Genomic DNA, 24,320 nt, shown 5'->3' with positions numbered 1-24,320 from the left:
TTTTACATGTGTCCTTGAACAAGACTGATTTCCATATTATTAATATTTGCATTAGGGTGATCATTTAAAGTCTATATCCCCAGTCATATCCCCACTGACCCATGTGATCAGGGAGTTGTTTTTCCTCTGCATTTTTACTCCCACAGTTCTTTCTCTGAATGTGGATAGTGTTCTTTCTCATAAGTCCCTCAGAATTGTCCTTGAACATTGCATTGCCTCTAGTAGAGAAGTCCATTACATTCCATTGTACCACAGTGTATCAGTCTCTGTGTATAAAATGTTCTCCTGGTTCTGCTCCTTTTGCTCTGGATCAATTCCTGGAGGTCGTTCCAGGAATTCCTCCAGTTCATTATTCCTTTGAGCACAATAGAATTCTATCACCAACATATACCACAATTTGTTCAGCCATTCCCCAATCAAAGGACATCCCCTCATTTTCCAATTTTTTTTTGCCACCACAAAGAGCGCAGCCATGAATATTATTGGACAAGTCTTTTTCCCTATGATCTCTTTGGGGTACAAACCCAGCAGTGCTATGGCTGGACCAAAAGGCAGACAGTCTTTTAAAGTCCTTTGGGCATAGTTCTGAATTGCCATTCAGAATGTTGGATCATTTCACAGCTCCACCAGTAATGCATTATACATGTTTAAATTAAAATCCTTAAGTGGAATGGAACCAAGGAAGGATGAGAACAGATCATGTCTAGTGGGGGGATAAGGGGATATTTGGAATGATTGACAATTGCAACCCTCCAAAGTGAGAATCTCCTTCTGCAAGTGGTTCAAGGAGTGAACTTTCCTACTTATACAAACACAGTCCCCACCCCCCATAACAGGGTCACAGATTTAGAGATAGAAGGGATTTTAGAGGTCATTCATTCCTAACTCTTCATTTTACAAATGAGTAACTCAAGCCTAGAGAGATTAAGTGACTTTCTCAAAGTCATATGGGCATCAAATAGCAAAGTCAAGATTTCTCTTTCCTTAATTTCATAGCCAAACTTTTTGAAAGTTTTTTCTAGAAAAAGCATCATATACCAATTCTCTTCAACCTTTTAGCATCTGATTTTAGTCACTAATGCATTTTCGAATGTCATCATTGACCTCATTATGGGCAAATCCAATAACTTTTAAAAAATTCATCTTGACCTCTCTGTAACATTTGACAGCACTAACTACTCACTTTAGAATTGTTTTGGATATTTTTTACAGCCTCAGTTTTACATTCTCCTGGTTTTCCTTTTATTTTGTTAACTGTTTTTTCTTTGTTTCCTTCATTTTTTATTTCTTGTTCAACTGTGTAATGTTATAATTTCCCAAGGTCCTGTCATTAGTTTTGTTTTTCTTTCTTCCTTAATAATCTCATTTAATTTTATGTCAACTATAACCTCAATTGTTAGACATGGTTAGACATAGGCAATAGCTCTCTCTTAAGTCTTTAGGCCTGAGCTCCACCTCAATCTTCTAGCTTTATATCTCTTTCTCTCTCTCAGAGATCTATATCAGAGATAAAAAAGCATCCTAGAATCAAAACTCGAGATATCACAAAGCAGTTTATTATCTTTGCTTCTTTTGACTTTGTTGTTTCTATAAATTGTAAAACTATGACCCCATTTCCTCTTCTGGAAGTGGTCCAGCTTATCAGTAGATACCATATATCCCACATTCTGTATTTTATATAGTTCATTCCTTGAACCTAGGTATAAAACTATATTTATCTTTATTTCATATTAACTAGCTTCAGGTCATCCTTAGCCAGGAGTTCTTGACCTCCACTGTGTCACAGACCCCTTTGGCAATCTGGTGGAGCCTGTGAACCTCTTTTCAGAATTTTTAAATGCATGAAATAAAATGCATAAGATTATAAAGGAAACTAATTATGTTGAAATGTAGTTATCACAATATTTTTTTAAAGTTATGTAGAAGGATAAAAATTTCTACTACATCGATTTTACAAAGTAATGGATTTTTATGCTATATTGATTTTTGTAATTGTTAGCATCTGCCTGAACTACCTAGCTCAAAAATTCAGTCTCTCCTAGTATGAATTGGTTTAAAGGAATTGCTGAAAGGGGATGTTGCTGTCAATCATGTTCCTAGCCCCTGGGGCATCTTCTTGTTGTCTGGATGCCTCAACTAGTATAACCTGGGATATCTATTTTTTGTCTGTAAACACAATCCAGTTTAACTTGTTGCCTTTCTCCCAGAAGACAAGTTCTTGCCTCTCCCTGGGCAGTTAGGGGTGGTTTGATCTTCCCCCAAGAGGATGACTAACATGGTGGTTCTGATTTGGGTAGTTCTGATTTTGTAGTCAAGATAACAAGAGACAGGAGTCTTATAAAACAATTAATTGTCAAAGAGGAGAGTCAGCCCACTTTCCCCAGCTGTAGCCAAATATAATGTTCTCAAAATACCTTGGCTTCCTCTTTTACATTTTGATAAAAAGGATCTTCCCTTTCTTATGGGGTTTCTGTCTGGACTTACTGAGGTGGCCAATCTGACCAGCTTTGTTAACAGTTATATGGATCACTGTTAATAAACTGATTTTGCTTGGAGATATACTTCAGTTTATCTTTATTGCATTTTACTCACCACAGTTTATGGATCTCAGGTTAAAATCCCCTTTTATAAACGGTCCTGTTTTTGGCATCCTAATCCTCTTCTCTAATATGCTACTCATTCCTCATAACTTGGTGATATCCAGAAATTTCATGAGCATGTTTTCTGTGCCTTGGAGAGGCTACACAGAATAGTGGAAAGGTTGTTGTATTTGGAGCTGAGAGAGATCTGGGCGGAAATCCTACTTTAAACATTTCTGAGTTGTAACAATGGGTAAATCATTAAGCTTCTAAAAACATCTTGCTTGGTTTTTTTTTTCTATTAAATGGGAATCATTTATATCTGTAATACTTAAAATAAAAGGAGATAATATAGTAAAGCACTTGGCAAGTCTTAAAGTGTTATATAAATTATTGCTTAACTCAAAGGATTGTTTTAAGGATCAAATGAAATAATGTGTAGAAAGTACTCTGCAAACCTTAAGTAAATGTAAGTGATTACCATTAATATTCATTGATTCTAGTTCCAGCCCCCCTTCCCAATTCCTCTCAGAGCCATCACCCAGGAAATCAACCCATGCCAAGATGTGATCTGGCAACTGCTTCTGTAGGTACTGTTTCCTCTCTACTACCAAAAACCAGGAAAAGAAGGTCTTTGCTACCCAAATCCCTTGGTATTTTCAAATGGTTCAACATAAGAAACAAAAAGGATTTTTAAAGGGAGGCTAAGTGGATAGACTGTAGGGCCTAGAGTCAGGTAAGACTTCTCTTTCTAAGTTCAAATCTGGACTCAGGAACTTATTAGCAGTGTGACCCCGGGCAAGTCACTTAATTTTCTTTGCCTCATTTTTCTCAGTTTCCTCATCTGTGAAATGAAGCTGAGAAGGAAATGGCAAACTACTCCCGTATGTATCTTTGCCAAGAAAGTCCCAAAGTCGGCCACAAAAAGTTGGATACTACTGAAAAATTACTGAACAACAAGAATTTTTATCAATGAAAATAGCATTAAAGAGGATTCATTATCATTTACTTTTCCATTGCAAACTCAGGACCTAGTTGTCTTTCCATCTGACTTGAGGCTGACCTCCTCTCAGAGAGTTTGCAAACTTCCTTGAGGGCATAGATTATCTCATTTTTCTTATTTGTAGTCTCAGGATTCAGCACATAGTAATCTCTCTCTCTCTCTCTTTTTAACCCTTACCTTCCATCTTGGAACTATGTATTGGTTCTGAGGCAGAAGAGTGGTAAGGGCTAGGCAATGGGAGTTAAGTGACTTGCCCAGGGTCACATAGCTGGGAAGTGTCTGAGATCAGATTTGAACCTAGGACCCCCCATCTCTAAGCCTGACTCTCAATCCACTGAGCTACCCAGCTGTCCCCCATAGTAATTTCTTAGTACATGTTCATACATTCATTTGAGTCACTGATAAAAAAAAAATGTTGAATAGGGCAAATTCAAGGTTTCCCCCAATTTGTGGGCCATCTTTTCCAATGTTATTCCATATTACTCTTCTTTACATTCTTCATAGTCTAGCTGAACTAGACTAGTTAGTGTTGTCCATAAATTCCTTGCCCTTTCCTATCACCATACCTTTGATCATGTTGTTCTCTGTACCTAGGATGCCTTTCTCATATCCTAATTGAATTTCTATCCATCCTTTAAAGCCCAAATCAAATGCTTCCCTTCCTGACCCCAGTCACTAATAATCTTTTCCCTCTTTGGATCTCACATTGTATATTGTTGTCATTATTTTAATGTAACATTTTGTGTAATTCTTATATATTCACTTATATGTTCCTTAATATTTAAATTTATTTTTATATGAATCACATTTGTTTAATATATGAGAAGTAAAGACCATATCTCATCTAAAGGTTTCCTCTATACAGAAGAAAAACAAGTGCTTGACCACATGGTTTAGTGGGGAGGTAGACTCTAAACGATCATCCCAGTGCAAATATCAATAATATGGAAATAGGCCTTGATCAATGACACATGTAAAACCCAGTGGAATTGAGCATCAGTTATGGGACGGGGATGGGAGGAGGGAAGGGAAAGAACATGATTCTTGTAACCATGGAAAATTATTCTTAATTAATTAATTAAATAAAAATTTTCAAATCAGTTAAAAAAAATAAAGTTTTACTCTACTCCCTGTTAGGGTACTTGGATATGGTAGGTGTTTAAAGTGTCCTGTGAGTGAATAATAATAATTCTTGTTATTATGATGCATACCTCATTGTTTATTATTTTGTAGTATTGACCTTGATATACATATATACTTTTTGTTCACAAAGATATCTTAAGTTCCTTGAGGGTAGTTTTTACTTTGTTCTGGTTCCCACAGAGCCTAGCAGAGATTCTTATCCCCAGTAGGTAGGTCCTGCAAAATACTTGTAGATGGATTAGTGAATCTGATTCTTCTTCTTTCCCTCTCCCAAGAAACGGGAATGTGGTAAAATGTAAGAGGAATGGAATTATCCTCAAATGGAAGGGGCTCTCTCCTTTAGAAGCCTCCAAATCAAGGCCATTGGTCCAGTTGTCAGCAATTACATAGAAGGGACACCCCTTCAGAAATGGATTAGGCTGGATGGTCTCAGGAGTCCCTTCCCACCCTAGTTCTGAGCAATGGATTGGGAGTCAGGGGAGTCAGGTTCCAGGTCTTGATCAGCCCCTAACCAGGTTGCCTGGGACCAATCACTTACTCTCATCTCTCAGTTCCTCATCTGTGAAATGAGAGGGTTGGATTGAATGATCTTTGAAGTTTTTGCCAGCTCCAAAATATTTGTGATTCTAAGTGTGTGTGAGCTTCCATCTTGCCCCTCCCCAGGGTGCCTTGAGATTCTAAAACCTTCTCTTTTCCATGGTAATTCAGTCTTTCCTGTGGCTGCCACTGATAGGCTGCAGCTGGCATATCAGTTCCTGATCAAGTCCCCTTGTGGAGAAATGGCCGATCCAAAGATAAGGGACCCGAGCACCAGGGGCTGTTAACTTGGGTTGCATGTTCCAAGTGGGTTTATTTCTATCCCTTCAGTTTTGTGTTATGGGGACCCCTCTGAGGCCCCCTGCCTAGTAATGGGGATGGTTGGAAGCTGATCTGGCAGCTCGTTAACAGTCAATTAAAGCTCTTCTCTACAGTATGGCATTAAGTTTTAAAAAATTTATGTTTGCAATTGAAGTGGGATTAAAGTGCAACTGTGGTTTTCAAAGCGGCTCATGTGAGGGAGACTGTGAAATTGTTCTCATCTGCCCGGTGTTCAGTTTTCAAATTTATATATGCAATCGAGTTGGAATGAGAGTGTCGTTTTTAAGGTGCATATGAGTGTTGTACATGGCACAGTATTAACCATTTTAAATTTATACATGTAATTAAAATGGGATTACTTGAGAATTAAAGCACACAGGGAGGAAAAAAAAAAACCTCCACATACTTTTTTGTTAGGTTTCTGTTCTCTCTCTCCCTTTTCTCCATATTTAGTTGTTGAAAAAAATGTGAACCTTGCACCCCAAATTCCTTAGAATGATGAATCTCCAATTTGGAGCCTTTTGGCATTGAGATCTCTGTTCCCCAGATGCATAGGGTGTGAAAGGGAAAAGGGTGATGGATTCCAATTCAAGGAAACTGGGTTTGAATCCTGGTTTTTCATGAATTTGGGCAAGTCATTTAAACCTCCTTAGCCTTGGTTTCCACAAAGTGGGGGAATAGGGTTTTATGATCTCTGAGTTCCCTTCCGGTTGTAAATCTATGATCACCTGCCTCTGCTGGCCAATGCTTAAGTTCCTCTGAGTTGGAAGATCAGGGCTGTTGTTGTATTCATATACTCCCCCCTCCCCTTCTTTTAAAAATCCTTACCATCTGTCTTAGTATCAATTCTAAGACTGAAGAGCAGGCAAGGGCTGGGCAATCTGAGTTAAATGATTTGCTAGGAAGTGTCTGAATCCGGATTTGAGCCCAGGTCCTCCAGATTCTGGCTCACTACCCGCTGTGCTACCTGGCTGCCCCTTGTGTTCATATATTTTCCTAGGGGTTCCTGCTCATAGGTTGTTCATTCATTTAAGATAGGGAAATCCTTCTTGTGCTGATTAACATAGATGACATCATGGTAGAGCCTTAGGGAGTTGGCATATTATTTGATCTGCAGAATCCCATATTCACTGCATTCTCCTTTTGGTGTCTGTGCCCACACTAACAAGTTGAATGGAGCTGGCAGAATTACCGGGAGGTAAATTCCCTTCCTTGGATTGGCCCATCCTCTCCAGCTTTGTATTTGAATGCAGTCCCCTTGCTCACCAGGCAGGTAGGATCCTCCTAGGGGGCTGGCGGTGGGCAGTAGCCAATAGGAGGAGATGCTAAGAATCTGAGATGGGGTATAGGCAAGCTTGTGTCCCTGTGGATCCAAACAGTACACTCCTAGCCTTAAAGCAGTATTTGACTGAGAGTAATAGCTTTCCTTGTGGTAGTAATTGTTTTCATTATTTGTTTTAAATGAAGAGGAAACATGGCTCAGACTGAAAGACTTGCTTGCTCTTATGTGGCGCTGCATGTTGGCTTCCTCATGGGTTTTGAGCTTTTTGAGAGCAGGGACGGTCTTTTCCCTTTCCCTACTGCTTTGCACAGTGCCTGGCACACAGTAACGGCTTAATCAAAGTTTATTGACTGACTGACTTATTGGCAAGTCACTTTACCTCTATGTATAGCCTCAGGAATATAGCATCTGCCGCCCTGTCTGGCTTCAACTATTTGGAACAAGATGCTTCTTCCTGGATAGACTCCTCACTTCTAAAGTCACCACCAGGACCCTACCTCCTTCAGCCTCCTCAGTCCTCTGATTGGAAGGCTCAAGAGCAGAACACCAAACTCCTCCCAATGCTTTCCTTTGTGGAGGGCTGAAACTGGACTGGATTTATTCCACTTTGCATGTGCTGCCCTGTCTGGTTTCAATTCCATGTTCCTAATAGCAAGTTCTCTTTGGCGTCCTGTCCTGCTCCCCTTTTCCTTCTTCTTCTTCTTCTTCTTTTTTTTTTTGTCATTTGTCTTTCTCTCCTTTGGATTTTAAGCTCCTTGAGGGCAGGCACTGTCTTTTTGTTTCTTTTTTATAGTGTTTAGCACAGTGCCTGGCATAAAGTAGAAACTTAATAAATGTTATTGGATTGGATTGAGGCAAATCCCAAGCCTGTCTTAGACTGAGCTGGAATTTGCTGTTAGAGAAAAAGACTTCTTGTTTTGGAACTTGGTTTAAATGATACACCAAGGCTTGTTTGTGTATATCTCCAGGCCTTTCGACATTTTCTTTATTGAGGGTTGCATTTTTCTCTTTCAGACTGGGCTGAGCCTTTCTAGACAAGCAGATCATCTCTTTTACTAGGTAAAGACAAGTCTGAGTTATCTGGAGAATTGTTAAAGGTTCTGGATAATTGTCATGGAGTAGATATAGCAGGGCAGACAGGCAGTACAGTGGCTAAAGGGCTGGGTCTGGAGTCAGGAAGACTCATCTTCTTGCCTCACTAGCTGGGTGACCCTGGGCAAATCACTGAATTCTCTTTGCCTCAGTTTCCTCATCTGTCAAATGAACTGGAGAAAGAAATGACAAACTATACCAGTATTTTTGACAAGAAAACCCTAAAAGGAGTCAGGAGGAGTTGGACAGGACTGAACAACAACAAAAAATGTAGCTAATTTAGTTCAGATGATATAAGGGCAGTGAAATCACATCTTTATGAACTCTCTTCCCTGTCTGTATAGCTTCCTTCAAGGCATAAAGTTCATCTTTGCTCTTCGATCATCCCTTCCTTCCTCCTCCCTTACCCACAGCTATTAAACTGGCCTTAGAGTCTCAGATCTAGGGCATAATTACGCTTGGATGTAATTGGTGACATTGGCATCCAATGTGCTCCCAAATTTGCCTCTGACTATTTAGAATTGCTCCGGCTAGACACAAGCAGACTCCCCTCAGGTCCTTCCCACCCTGTCTTCCTTCTTTTCTCCCTCCAGGGCTGACAAGCAAGGAGAATGGTAGGAAATAGGGTTCCACCTCATTGTGTCTGAAATCTAAGTCCCTTTATCATTCATCCTTGTCATTTGCAGATTTCTTTGAGTCCAGACCCTTTTATTCTTCTTCTTTTTAAAAATAACATCTGCATGCTCATTGAGGCGAAAAATTACATGATTTCAAGATTGCACTGACTCTGGTCCCAGACCCTAAGCCTACTTAGCATGGCCATCAGTGTTCAATTAGGCTGGGATTTAAAAAAAGAAAAAGAAAAGGAAAAAAAGGGGCTTGTTTGCAGCAGGCAGCCTTTATTTAAAACTGACACTGCCCCAGCCTAAGGACTTTTACATGTTTTTATTCCCCTTTGGACTGGTCATCAATAATTTTGAATCTTCTTACGGGTCATAGGAAAATGGATTTAGAACTGGAAGGGACTTCTGAAAGCAGCAAGCCCAATCCCCTCATTTTGTAGATGAGGAAACTGAGGATCAGAGAAATTAAGTGATTTGTCAAAGGCAAACTTTGAACTCTCTCCAAGTTCAGTGCTCTTTCCACCTCAGTACATTAATATGAGAGGGAAAAAAATAGGTCATGATTCAGCCCTGTTACTACTATAAAATTTAAATCATCTGTAACAGGGGACTGGGCAATGAAAGCCCAGATCTGGGAGCATATGCATTAAATTCTGCCTGCTGCCAACCTTCAGGCTGAGGAGGAAGGATCTTGCTTCAGGATGTATGCGAGAATGTGTAATAATAGAAAGGCTCTGCTCCTGATTCAGAGTATGAACAGGTATGCCATATACTGTGGCCAAGATGAGCTGTTTATCTGGCTGCTGAGCTGGAACTGGGTGTGCATACAAAGACTGGGGTGGAAGAACTTGACCTCTCTTTCCTCCTTGATGGATTTGAGGCATCAGGATGACTCCCTGACCTGTAGAGGGCTGGTGGAGGGTATATTTCTTCACAGTGGCCCAAACCATAAAGATGGGGCTTCCATAAGGTTAGGTCTGGGGTGGATGAGATCGCTCCCTCTTTGTCTTCTTGTCTTTGCTGCTGCAGGGTCTTGTAAGATCTCAGAAGGTCGAGGTAGACCCCAGAAGGTCAACAGCTGAGCCAGGGAAGAAGCCTGCCCTGGAAAGAAAACTTGTTTGATTCAACCCAGCAATGAATTTACACGGGGGTTGAGAGACACTGTACCCTACAAGCAAAGATGCTATTGATGCATTGACTGTGCCTTTCTTGGAAGAGAACTTGACAGTGGAAAACTTTATAACAGTCACTTTAAGCCTGAATCCCCTCTCCCTATGCACTATTTATACTTTTGTTTTTTTAAAAAAACCCTTACGTTCTGTTTTGGAATCTATACCAAGTATTGGTTCCAAGGCAGAAGAGTCCTAGGCAGCTGGGGTTAAGTGACTTGTCCAGGGTCACACAGCTAGGAAGTATCTAAGGGCAGATTTGTACCCAGGGCCAGGCCTGATCCTCTATCCACCGAGCCACCTAGCTGCCCCTTGCTATATAGTTTCAATAAATATAATTTTCTAAAAGATCTTTGATGTTAATTGCTTATATCAAGGAGACATTAATAGGTTAAATGATTGATTGCTGTTTAGTCATTTTTTTTGGTCATGTCTGACTTTTCATGACCCAGTTTGGGTTTTTCTTGGCAGAGATACTTGAGTGGTTTGTCATTTTCTTCTTCAGCTCCTTTTACACATGAGGAAACTGAGGCAAATAGTGTTGTGATTTGCTCAGGATCACACCAGCTAGTAAGTGCCCGAGGCCAGATTTGAACTAAAAAAAGATGCATTTCCTGACTCCAGGCTGGTACTCTGACCATTGAGACATTACTTTAAATAATATTTGAATGCTAATCAGTAGTGATGCTATTTAGGGGAAACACACTGAATGGGAGCTCAGATGAACAGTATTAGAAGAAATTCAGTGTTCTTCAGGGATCATTCCTTGAATCCTGGGGCTTTATTTATCTACTTGGATGGAGAGAGTAAGCCCAGAGTCTTGTTGTATATATATATCTTTTAATCTGAAAAAAAATGGACAAGAACATTCTTCTCCTTGCTGTGACTTGGGATACTTCTTTCTCGTCCCATTATCTAGAGCCTCTGGTGTCTTCAGAAGGCCGTACAAAAACTATTGATTGGTGAATGCAAACTATCTGCTTGTATCCACTCCTGGGATACCTTTCCCTATCACAAAAGAACAATTGGTCAGTTGACAGATAATATATTAAGTGTGACAGAAACGATAATTATATGACATTATTTAAGCACACTTCTATGTTGTTCAGCTGTGTCTAATAATACTTCTAGACTACAAGTACTCCCAGGGAAGGGTCCATTGTATGTTTTGCTTTTTACTTTTTAACTCCCACCCACAATGCTTATTGTTTTGCAATGACCAGAAGTGAGAAAAATGGTTTGGCTTTTTTTTTTTAAGGCGCTGACAAGAAATGTAGTTTTGCCTTTAAACTAGAGAGGTAAAAATAATAGCTCAAATGTATGCGGTGCTTTTTTGATTATAGATTTACCTAGATTTATCACAAGAGGCTGTGTGACCTGGTTTCAAGTCTTAGCTTTGATTCTTATTAGCAGGAGGTAGCTGGGTAGCAAAATAGATTGGTGGTTGTCCTTTGTTCTTGAAGAGGACCAAAATGACATCACTGGTGATATCTTTTGACTTGAGCATCAATTGGATTTCAGGAAGGCAGTTGCACAAAATCACCCACCTCACTCTCCCTTCCAGAATCATTGAAGTCTAGTGGCAAGACAAAAGTCAGAATGACTGCTGATGGCTCCGGATTCATTGGCTTCTTTGATGTCTAACCAACCTCTAAGTCCCCCACAGCACCTGCTTCTGCCTCCTTCTTGAGCCCTGGAACTGCTTGCTCTCATTCTGCTGGGGAAGTCTTCACATGCCTGGGGTAGACACCCCCCTAACTCACAGATAGAGGTGAGGTCTGTTGGTTATCCTTACTCCGGTTTAGACCATCTGCAGAGATAGTTTAGTGGCCACTGCAGGTCCTACCCCTTCTTGGAGCCACAGGTGAGAGTCGGGTGGCAATGAAAAGGGACTTGTCAAGCTCTCACTCCAGAGGCTCATCTCCATCCACATATGCGGCATAGCTAGGACACTGGGTGTGGAGTCAGGAAAAGGAGTTCAAATCTGGTCTCAGATGTTTATTAGCTATATGACCTTGGGCAAGTCACTTAATCTCTTCCTGTTTCCTTAATTATATCCAAATTAGTTTTTTAAAAAAATAGGTTTTACTATTAATCAGCCAGGTGGTTAACCAAAAAGCATTTAGCAAATACTCTGTGCCAAGGACTATATTAAGCACTATGGACACAAAGAAAAAGCAAAAACAATACTTGGTCTTAAGGAGCTTATATTCTAATAGGAGAGAAAACACATAACAGAACATTTCAGATAAATTCAGAATAGATGAAAGGCAACCTTAATTTTTTTTAAACCCTTACCTTCCATCTTAGAAACAATACTGTGTATTGGTTCTAAGGCAGAAGAATGGTAAGGACTAGGCAATGGTGTTAAGTGACTAGTCCAGAGTCACACAGCTAGGAAGTATCTGAGGCCAGATTTATTTATTTATTTATTTATTTATTTATTTATTTATTTATTCATTTATTTATTTATTTATTTATTCATTTATTTATTTATTTATTTATTTATTTATTTACTTACTTATTTATTTATTTATTTGTTTGTTTGTTTGTTTGTTTATTTATTCATTCATTCATTCATTCATTCATTCATTCATTCATTCATTCATTCATTTATTTATTTATTTATTTATATTAAAACCCTTACCTTCCATCTTGGAATCAATACCGTGTATTGGTTCCAAGGCAGAAAAGTAAGGGCTAGGCAATGGAGTTTAAGTGACTTGCCCAGGGTCACACAGCTGGGAAGTGTCTGAGGTTTGAACCTAGGACCTCCCTTCTTCAGGCCTGGCTTTCAATGTACTGAGCCACCTAGCTGCCCCCCTGAGGCCAGATTTAAACCCAGGACCTTCTGTCTCTGGAACTGACTCTCAATCCACTGAGCCATCCAGCTGTCCCTGAAAGGCAAGTTTAGAGGAGAGGATGTGAGCAGCTGGAATAGAGTGACCAGGAAAGATCTCTTGGAGGAGTTGCCAAAGGATCTTATTGCTTGAAGGGGACTTAGAAAACATCTAGTCCATTCCCCTTATTAGAAAGATGGTATATCTGATGTCTAAAAAAGGAAATGAGCCCTAAACCTTTCTTGGAATAGAGATCTTTAAGTTTACTATTATAAAAAATAGAACTTCCTTGTAATTGAATTTTTTTTTTATCTTTCAAGCTTCAAAGTTCGAGTGTTCTAAGATTAATTGAATAATTTAAAGAATTTTTCTTCTATCTTTTCAGTCTGAGATGTTCAAGCGTCACGATTTTCTTCAGTTAATCCTTATTAAATAAAACACCTTTTGATTGTGTCTCATATGCTGGATGTTGGGGCTAAACAAAATCATTTTTACTCTTAAAAAAGAAAAGGAAATGACTTATTTAAGGTCACATAACTTGAAATGCCTCACTTTTTCTTGTACCTCTATGCTCATTCTATTGGGAAAGTCTGCTTCTCTCCTACGACTTATCTTGCTCTTACCCATTCTTCAAGGTTGAAGCAAATTACACTTTGTGAAACTTTTCCTGATTACTGTTAGAATCAGCCTGCATTGATCTCTTTCTTCTTGATACATACTACAGTTTTCCTTCCACATCTTAACATTCCACATCTTGACTTTCTCCATTGTGGCTTTCAATATATCACAGGTTGATGTAAGAAATTAATTGGGAATTTTTGGGGAGTTTTATAGAAGCCACACACAACATGTGAAGAAGACACAGAAGTAGTTTAGAGACTCAGAAATGCATAAAATATATGTATATTATTGTATAATGTTAACATATTTATCTTTTAATACCATAAATATGCACAATTTCTTAAAGTTAAAATAAGTGAAAATTAAAATTTGTTAAAAGAACACAAAAACTAGCAGATGACACACAAAGGTTAGAAATGTGGAGATTTCTTAACATTGACCTACATGTAGTCTATGACCAAGTATTTAATCCAAATTTTAGGATAAGGTACTGTAAATACCCCATAAGAGAAAAAAGAAAAAAGCATACCTTCTCTGGTGCAAAGGGAGGGCCAAAGCATTTTATGGGTATTTTCCAGATTGCAGGGATGCCATGCCCCTAACCCCCACAATGCTGAAGGGATACCTGCATTTTTTTTTTGGTAATCTGTTCTATCAAATTTAATGTGTTGCTATTAAATCCTAGAATCTGAATCCTAGAATGTGTTAGGAATATCTTTCAAACTATAATATAAATGTTTCAAAGGCAAGCCACAAGTCTTATAGTCAACTAATCAATAAACATTTATTAAGCACCTACTTTGTGCCAGGCACTTTGTTAAGAGGTGAAGATCTGAAGGAAGACAAAACAGTCTCTTTCTTCATGGAGCTGAGGAGGCAGACAACTTGCAAACAACTAGATACAGGGGATAAGTTGGGAATTGCCTTGGAAGAAGATAGAGAAGGATTGGAAAAGGCTAGTTGCAGAAGGATGTACTCTAAGACTTGAAGTAGGCAGCTTGATGGATCAGTGGATAGAGAGCTAAACACAGAATTGGGAAATTCTGAATTCAAATCTAACTGCAGACAGATTTCCTAGCTGGGCATGTTACTTAAACTGGATTAGTCCTTACTGTTCTTTTGCTTTGAAACAGACACTTAGTATTGATTTTAAGACAGAAGGTAAGGGTTTTATTTTTTTAAAGAAAGGCTTGAAGGCAGTCAGGGGGCAGAGATGAGTAGAGAGAGAATTCCAGGCATTGGAGATAGCTGGAGAAAATTCGGAAGATGGAGTGTTATATTTGAGGCAAGCAAGGAGGGAAGAGAGCCACTGTAATATAAAGTGTGGGATTGTAGGACCCAGAATATCTAGCACAGCAATGTGACTATAATAGGGCCCCCAGATATTTGTTGATTTGCTCAATTAGCACCCTAATTGTTTTAATACAACTGTATAATAAATGTTTAAGTTTGGGGGTTTATTAAATAGCTTGAACTTTCCTTCTGAAGTCCTGGTTTATGCTATTCATCCCTCTGCAGATCTGGCTTACTCTGTTCATTTGTGTGGTGGATCCTATCTTCACAGATGATATAAAAGTTATCTTTGATCTGGGTTTCATTAAAACGTTTTGATGATAAATCAATCAACAGGCATTAATAAATTACATCTTATGCATCAGGCACCATGGTGAATGTTGGATATATAGTGAGAAAAAAGAATCTTTACCCTAAAGGTTATTATATTCTATCAAAAGACAAAGCAGGTACATATACTGTATAAATAAATAAAGAGCATGCACAGTTAAATGTATGTGTGTGTTCTGTAGTTTCAGTCATGTTTGATTCTTTGTGACCTCATTTGGGGTTTTCTTGACAAAGATTCTTGATTGGTTTGCCATTTCCTTCTCTAGTTCATTTTACAGATGGGGAAACTGAGGCAAATAAGTGTAAGAATTTACAATTTAGGTTTTTATGCTATGAAAGTTCTAAAGTAATATTGTGGTTGCTGATTTTGAAAATACTATAGCTTAAGTCAAAATGACTTTTAGTAGCTTTATTTATAAAGAGGTGGAAAGAGTGAAAGTAGAAAAATGTAAGAAGGCAGAGAAATGTCTAGCCTACTGGCCTAAGTGTTGCTCTGGTGTCTGGTTTAGCCCTGACAGGGCTCATTCAGACAGAGGGCCTGGTGGTGTCTTCAGCAAGGGTTTCACCAAAGCAGCCTCTTCCAGGAAAGGAAGACCTCTCTGGAACCAATCTCTCCAGAAGCCAGGAAAGGAAGGCCAGCTACTTACCCAGCAAGCTGATTCAGGGTCTAGGGAAAGAGTCTCCTACTTCAGTTCAGCTCACCAATGCAGAATCTCCAAAAGGTGAAGTCCTCTAAAGAAGCAGTCCAAAGGAGAAACCACCTCCAAAGAAGAAGTCCCAAGGAGAAGGTCCCTGGACAGAAAGTTCAGGACTCTTTATAGTCCTTTTTCCACATCACTTTCTGTCCCTTCCTCCACTTTTCGGGAACCAATTACAGTCTTTCAATTTGCTTAGCACTGCCTGGGGGTGGTCACTGGCCTCTGGAGTTGTCACCCATTTTAGCAAGTGACTTGCAAACTCTCTTACTTACTGTTAAGTAGGGGTGTTTAAGTTTTTGGTTGATTGATTTAAAAATTGCTCATTAATAGATAAAGAAAATTTTATTCACTCTTCACACAGTATTAAATGACTTGCCCAGGATTGCCCAACTAGTAAGTATCTGAGGCCTTGAACTCAGGAAGATGATGTCAGGAAGATTCTAGACCTGGTGCTCTATCCACTGCTCCAACTAGCTGCCTCATAGGAAAATACAAGGTAGAAATTGGGATGATTAGGAACTCCTTCATTCAGAAGTGAACTAAGATTCTAAGAGATGGACGAGGGGAGAGAGAGCATACCAGGCACGGGAGACAACTTGTGAAAAGTCTCAGAAGTGGGAGATTGGATCTGAGGAATACCAAGTAAGACAGTATGGCTGGATCTGAGTATGCTTGAAGATGAGCAATTTTGTTTTTGTTTGGATCCTGGAAAGATAGGCTAAAGTCAGTTTGTGAAAAACATTAAGTGCTGAATAGAAATTAGTTTTGAGGCAATAGAGAGCCACTGTAGCTTTTTAAACAGTGGAGTGATAAGTTCAGGCCTGTACTTTAAGGTAACACTTTGCGAGTCATGTGAAGAATGGAATGAAAAAAAGAGAATGGAAGTAGGGAGACTGATTAGGAGGCCCTTGAAATGGTACAAGTGAGATGCGATAAAGGGTCTTTGGGAGAGAGTGGATGAAAGAGGATGTATGGGAGGGAGATTCTGGTGATAGGATTGATAAGATTTGGGAACTAATTGGTTCAGAGGGATTTTGAAATATATTGGAGACTAAAGAGTTGGGAATGAACATTGAAGTAGGGAACCTGGATGATTAGTTCCATAGAGTGGAATCGTCCATAGCAATAGGGAAATTAGGCAGAGGGGATAGAGTTCTGGGGAAAAAGATAATGAAATCTATTCTGTACCTATAGAATTTTATCTGGGTGTAGGACTTCCAGTTCAAAATGTCCAATAGGCAGTTGGTGAGGGGAAACTGGAACTCAAGAGAGAGAGAGAGACTAGGGTTAGATGTATAGATCTGCAAAGTATAAGCAGAGAGGTGATCATTAAAGTTATCACTAAGATGAGATCACTAAGAAAGTGGGTAGAGAAAAAAAAGTGAGGGACAAGGTTGGAACATCAGGGGCTTACCCACAGTTAGGGGTCACAGTATGAAAAGAGACTGAGAGGAAATAGCTAGGCAGGTAGGAAGAGACTCAAGAGGGAGCAATGTCTTGAAAATTCAGAGGCCAGGGCATACTAGAAGAAAATAGTCACTGAAAGTGTCAAATACAGAGAGATCAGGAAGGAAAAGGAATGCAAAAAGGCATCCAAGTAGCTATGACAAGTTGGCTCATTGGAAAAGAACATTGGCTTTGGAATTTGGAGCAATGACTCTTTGGTTCAAGTCTAGCTTTGGCTTTTTACAAATCTCTTAGCTTTTCTGGGTCTTCTATTTCTTCATTTGTGACATGAGAAGTTTGGACTATATGGCCATTAAGGTCTCTACAAGTTCTAACTCCTAAGATCACTAATAATAATAATAATATAGCTTACATTTATGAGGTGCTGACTTGGTGTCTATTTGGCTCTTTATGGTTTCAAAGTTGGCAACCATTAAATATATTATACCCTGTGAGGTAGGTAATTTAAGGATTTTTTGTTGCATTTATAAATGGGGAAACTGAAGCTCCCGAGATTGAGTCACTTTCCCTCCATTACACCATGACACAATGGCAGAGCCACTTCTGACTCCAAGACCAGGCTGGGTCACTGCGGTTTCCCAAACACCCAAGGTTCTTTCTTGTCTTTTTTGGGCAGGAGTAACCCTTGGGCCCAGACCATGTTTCAATTTATCTAGTACAGTGTCTAGCTTAGCTGCAGGCCCTTAACAAATGTTTATCATCATCAATAAGAAAGAGGAAAAATGGAATCCCTCCTGCCACCCCACACAAGAAAAGGTAATCACTGCTTGGGCTGGTATCAATTCAGACCACGCTGCCATGGCTGAGACAAGGACTGTGCCTTATCTTGAAGCCATACAGCGATGGAAAGCTCCAGGCCAATGTAATTTGCTGGCGCTTTTAAACTCAGCAGCCGTTTCTCAGTGTACACATCAAACCCTTAATGGGGTTTTTGAAAGTAAATCTCCTGTTTGAAGTGAGAGGGGAAAGAAATAAACAGTTATTATTTCCTTTCTTTCCTTTTTCCTTTTACATTTTTGGGGGTGGGGGGCTGGGGGTGGAGAAAGGAAGACTTGATGGGAATGGGGAAAATGATCCAAAAAAGCAAATAAGCGTTCTGTCAGGAAATCAACCTCATCCAGCCGCTGTTGTGCCTACGAGCCATACGGATAAAATATTAAGTACCACCAGCAGCAGCAGCAGCAATGGGGCTGCGGCAGACATAATCAGATGAGTAGTTAAAGGTCTGGCGTTCTTTAGGGACACAAATGATTGATCAACCCTGCAAAAAATAAATAACCTGGCTCTTTAGATCTGTGTCGCAATTTTAAATATTTAACAAATTTGTATGTATGTGAAGGATATGTCCTCACCCTGCTCCCTGCTCCCTGTGATTTTTGGATGAATTTATCAGATGTGCCTTTTCAGGGACTCTGGCTCCAGCAGATAGAGGCGGGAGGTGTCATTTAAAATTCCTGTCCCATCATTTTCTTGGCACCATGTTGATCGGAGACTACGGCTGTGAGCAGCCGTGTTGGGAGGCTGTGCATTTTTGGAGGAGGCTGTCGGGGGCGTTGGGTGCATCTGGGACATTGGCACACATCTTAGACATCAATCACAATGTGGGAGTGCAGCTGGGAAGCAGCTCAGAGAACCCAAAGCAGGACTTGGGCTCAAAGATGTAGGCAGTGCCGCACCCCCTCCCCACCCAATGCAACACTAAGTTGTACAGTGGAGACTTCCTAGTATGGCACAACTGGGCAGGAAATGGGAACCACAGCTGCCACCCTGCAGCAGACTTCCTCTGGGTTCATAGGACCATTGGTCCAGAGTTGAGAGAAACCTTAGAGGTCATGGAGTCCATCTCCCTCATTTTATAATGAAAGACCCCGAGCTTGAGAAACATGAAGTAACCTGCAGGGATCCAAATTCAGTTGTCTTTCCCCTGCTTCATGCTATTAACTGTACATGGGGTGCGATGAGGTACAACAGGAACACACGTCACTAAAATAGTGGGATCCCATTTTTAGTCGGGGAGGTCATTCATCATGGTGGAGGATTAGCTTAGAAACTATGGAATATCTAATTTTCTCCCATTTCACTCAATGATGCCAGTAGAGAGAATGATAATACTAGTTAAATTAATCCTGAATTTGGAATCAGTAACAGATCAAGTTTGAAGTTCTGCTATTTGTTCCTTGTGTGACTTTGGACATGCCACTTAATCTTTGTGGGACTCAGTTTCTGAATCTGTAAGAGGAGGCTAGGTGGCACAGTGGATAAAGCACTAGGTCTTGTGGCAGGAAGATCCAAGGTCAAATCCAGCTTCTGATACTTACAAGCTGTGTGACCCTGGTCAAATCACTTAACCCTGTTTCCCTCAGTTTCCTCATTTGTAAAATTAGCCCGAGAAGGAAATGGCAAACCATTCCAGCAGAAGACCCCAAATTGGGTCACAATGAGTAGGACATGACTCAAATGACTGAATAAGATGAGGGGACTAGATTCGATGACCTCTAAGGTTCCTTCTGTTTCTTTTTCATTTTTTACATTTTGTTGTCTTTCTTTTATTTTTCCATTTGAATTAGTTTATTTAGTCAATTTAGAATATTATTCCTTGGTTACAGTAATCACATTATTTCCTTCCCTCCCCTCCACCCACCCTTCCCACAGGCATGAGCAATTTCATTCAGTATTACTTGTGTCCTTGATCAGAACCTGTTTCCATGTTGTTGATGTTTGCACTAGGATATTCATTTAGTCTACATCCCCAACCATATCCCTTCAATCCATATATTCAAGCAGTTGTTTTTCTTCAGTGTTTTTACTCCCACAGTGTGTGTGTCCTGGGACCTTCCCTCTGCCTTCCCCCTAAACCTGAGTGTTCTTGGATTCTGGCTTTTGGGGGGCATACCTTTTAAATTGAGTCCAGCAAGACGGTTCCCCAGCTCTGTCTTGTTGTGAGGTTTGATTTTCAGTCCCCTAGGACCATTTAGTTTGTGATCAGTAAGGAAGAGTTTTCAGAGGGCTGAACTGTTGCTACTCCTAAGCTTCCATCTTGACTCTGCCTCTAAGGTTCCTTCTTGATCAGAATTTCATGATTCTCTGACTCTCTGTAGGGTCTATAATCCCAAAACAATTCCTAAGAAATGAATAACAGTTCTCCCTGAAACTCTCATTGCTTTCTTGTTTGTGCAGATGGGAGGTGATTGATTGGGCATCCCCTTATCAGCGGCATGGCAATTGTGCTATTTTAGTGTGAATGAGCATAGAAAAATTGCTATGTGATCAGATAACATAATAATACTTGTATTTCAACTGTGTTCTAGACCTCACAGAGTACTTTTGGCACAACATCCTTGTGAAGCAGATATAGGAATTATTATTACTTGGCCCATTTTATGATATTCCCTACTCTGAGCTTCTGAGAAGTTCAGAGAACCCAATTCTCTGTGAAAATTTAATCTTAGTTTCCCTGACTCTAAGCACAATATTCTTTATACTAATCCCTTCCTACTCTCTCCCAGCAGCTCCTAAAAAATATTCGGTGCTGGTCCATGGGGGGGTCAATATATAATACTACAATATACGTGTGTAGGCAGTAACTCTAGCTACTTCTCTCAAATCAGCAACCTTGTCCTTAATGTTTAGATTTTTCTGGAGTTTCACTGAAGGGAAATGCAATGAGTAGAACTGATTTCAGAGGTATCCAGAGATTTCATATGGAAATGACCTAGCCTGTATTTAGTTGAAATGTCCTTGCACTATGGCAGTAGGTGGGGACTTGCAACAAAGGACCTTGCTATCTCTTTTTATCTCAGTGACTGTGTAATGTTTTTAAGCTGATATCTGCTTGGTAGCCAGAAACCTTAAAGGAGGGGAGGGTGAACCTGTTTTAAAGTACCTAGAACAGGAAGGAGATAATCCCACAAAGCAGGTCAGATTCTATGTTCTATTCTGGGAGTCACATTTGGAGAGGGAATTTGACAAGCTAGAACACATACATAGGAGGGGGACTAGGATGGTCAAGGATATAAAACTTTTTCTTCTTAAGATCTGTTTAAGTAAATGGGACATTTAACAGAGAATTTTTCATGAGTTCCCTCTATTCCCTCTTACACATAAATTGAAATGGGGGCCACTAAACCATAGATAAAGATCCCTGTGGGCCCATATTGACTTAGAAAACTACAAATTAACATTATCATTTATTGCATTTTAATGTATTTTGTTAAATATTTCCCAGTTAACTTTTAATCTGATTCAGATTGCACTCATAAGTGCTATAGGCTGTGTATGCCCCCAGCTGTGTATTTGACACCTATGTTTATATCATAAAAATCTTAAGGGCTTTCATCTTCCATTCTCTCCTCCTTTTCTATAGTCTCTAATATGAGTAGGTAGCCCTTCTTTTTGCCAGGACCATCTCCTTTTCTGGTGCCCTTTGTCTCATTTCTTTTCAGCTAACATACAAATGCATTCCTACAATCATCCTTGCTCTCTCTAACTTTGGTTAAAATAGATTTTTGTTGGGGAAGCTGGGTGGCCCAGTGGATTGAGAGCCAGGCCCAGAGATTGGAAGTCCTGGGTTTGAATCTGGCCTCAGACACATCCCAGCTGTGTGACCCTGGGCAAGTCACTTGATCCCCATTGCCTAACCCTTACCGTTCTTCTGCCTTGGAACCAATACACAGTATTGATTCTAAGACAGAAAGTAAGGGTTTAAAAAAAATAAATTTTTGTTGACAACTTTTACATTGCCTAGCTTTCCCCATGTATCTCTTTCTGTTTCCCCTTCCAGAGAGGCATTTTTATGATGAAGAATTATAAACAAAAAGAATGAAGAGAATGAGAGAAAAAAATCAGTAAAATTGATTCAGGTATTTAAAATATCTGATGTTATATGTAATATCCTTCTCCTAGAGACCTTGACCTCTGCAAAGAAGTAGGAGAATTAACTTCTCATTTCTTTTCTTTGGGCTCTTCTCTCTAAATTTCAAACTTTCTTATCTATTGGCTCCTTCCATGCTACCTACAAAAATGTTTACATCTTTTCCAGTATTAAGAACTTCCACTATTTCCTGCCATCTCCTCTAGCTATTAGTTTTTGTTTCTCCTCTCACTTATTCTCCCGCCCATTTCTTGGCCCCTTGCAATCAGGCATCCTACCTAACACTCAAATGAAACTACTTTCTCATAGATTACCAATAAATGTTAATTTCTAAATTTCATGGAATTTTCTCAGCCTTGAGTTTTGTTGATCTCTCTATAGCATGCCAACTTCTGAGATCCCAGAATTTTCATGATATAACTCACTCCTAGTTGCCTTTCTACCATGCTTGTCTCTTCTTGATCTCATTTGTTGGCTTACCTGTGTTCTGTTCCTTGACCATAAAGTGCTATCTTGGACCTTCTCTCCCACTTTCTACATCCTCTCTCTCTTAGTGATCTTATCAGCTCCAATGAACTAAATTTTCATTGTGTAATTAGGATCTGCTCCCCAGAACTCTAAATCTCAGCATCCCACTTTCATCCTCAACTTACGTCCTTATGTTTTGGAGACAAAGTTTGTGTGTGATCCTGCCCCTCTCTCTTTTACCCTGATCACAGTTGCAGGATCAGGCTTTTGGGCAGGCAGGAGATCTTATTTGTTACAGTTTAAGGCCTTCAACTATAACCAAATTTGCCAATCTATTCATAAAAATGGTCATTTTGGCACCCAGGGCATTGTGGACTCTGTTAAGAGAGTATGGATAGCCCCTGGTATAACTACCATAGCCTCTAAAGTGTGTTCATCCTGCTCTACCTGCCAGGCATATAACCAACATGCATTTCATGGAAAAGCCTTTGGTGGACATCCTCTGGCTTACACACCTTTTGAACATCTACAGATAGATTTCATGAAGATGCCAAAGGCTGGACATTATAAATTTTGTCTAGTAATTGTAGATCAACAAACCAGATGGCCGGAAGCATTTCCTGCAACCTGAGCCACGGTGGATTTTGTTGCAAAGATACTTTTAAAGGAAATTATTCCTCGTTTTGGCCTGCCAGCATGTATTGATTCTAATGGGGGAGTCATTTTACTGATTCTGTTCTAAATCAGATATATTCTTGCTTGGGAATAACTCCCAAATTTCATGTTCCATATCATCCCCAGAGCTCAGGCCAAGTAGAGAGGATGAACAAAGAACTTATGGCCTGAAATTCTCCCTCTGGCCCTATTTTATCTTAGAAGCAGGCCTAGAGGAGCCTTACATATTTCACCATTTCAGATGCTTTTTGGACATCCGCCTATATAGGCTAAGCCTTTCTCCCCGGCATATACCTCACTATTAGGGGGAGATATTACTATTGCTTCCTATATACAGGAGTAACAGCACAAACTACATGAACTTCATGAATCCGGAGCTGCAGTGCAAGCTGGACCACAAGACTTTTCTCTGCATGACCTGAATCCAGGAGATAAAGTTTATATTAAGAATTTCAAGCGTACTGGAGCAACTCAGCCTTTGTGGGAAGGACCATTCCAAATATTGTTAACTACTCCAACATCCATAAAGATTGGAGAAAAGAACTCTTGGATTCACTGCTCACATGTGAAGAAAGCATCTTCTGCTGAGAATGATTGACTGAAACCTATCACATGCATTGGAGATAATAATCCTTAGACAAGTGGATGCTGTTTTTTTTTTTTTGAGAACACATTGAATTACTGATTTTTTCCTTATTTTTATTATTTCTTTTCTTTATTTTGATTAGAATATTTGATTTTTTCTCATTTTTGTACTGAAGGTACACATAATTAATATTAATATTTTTTCCTGCAGTAATAGAAGTTAATATATATTCTTGCTATAATATCAATATATGCCTAAAAGCTTTAAACTATGGGAACCTGCCATTTATTGATAAAATATTATAGGGCTGTGATTAATGTTTATGTATGATTCCAGAAAAAGGGATAAAAAACAAGGAGCACAGACTTAACCTGAATAGTGCCAAAAAGAGCACACATGAAATACTAATGTGAGACTCGAGGTTGCGACGCTTGACATATGTTAAGTCGTAGGACTTCCTTGTATCTACACTCTTTATGAAGTACTCATACAAGTACGAAGATTGACTATCATGCTGGCTCCCTATATCCCTGAGAATGACAAAAAAATCAGACGAGGGAATGACGCTTCCCTATCAAAATAGAATTCTAATTCTTTTCTTCTTATATTATGGCAACTCAAATGATGGCATATCTTCCTTCAATTTTTTTTAAATCCTCAGGGGTAAAAGGTGTATGATGTCTTACAGATACCAAGTTTCTATTCTTATTAAAAGTGGGTACT

Source organism: Monodelphis domestica, chromosome 4 (assembly GCF_027887165.1).
Source record: "Monodelphis domestica isolate mMonDom1 chromosome 4, mMonDom1.pri, whole genome shotgun sequence".
NCBI lineage: Eukaryota > Metazoa > Chordata > Mammalia > Didelphimorphia > Didelphidae > Monodelphis > Monodelphis domestica.
Note: the sequence above shows the minus strand (reverse complement) of the source record.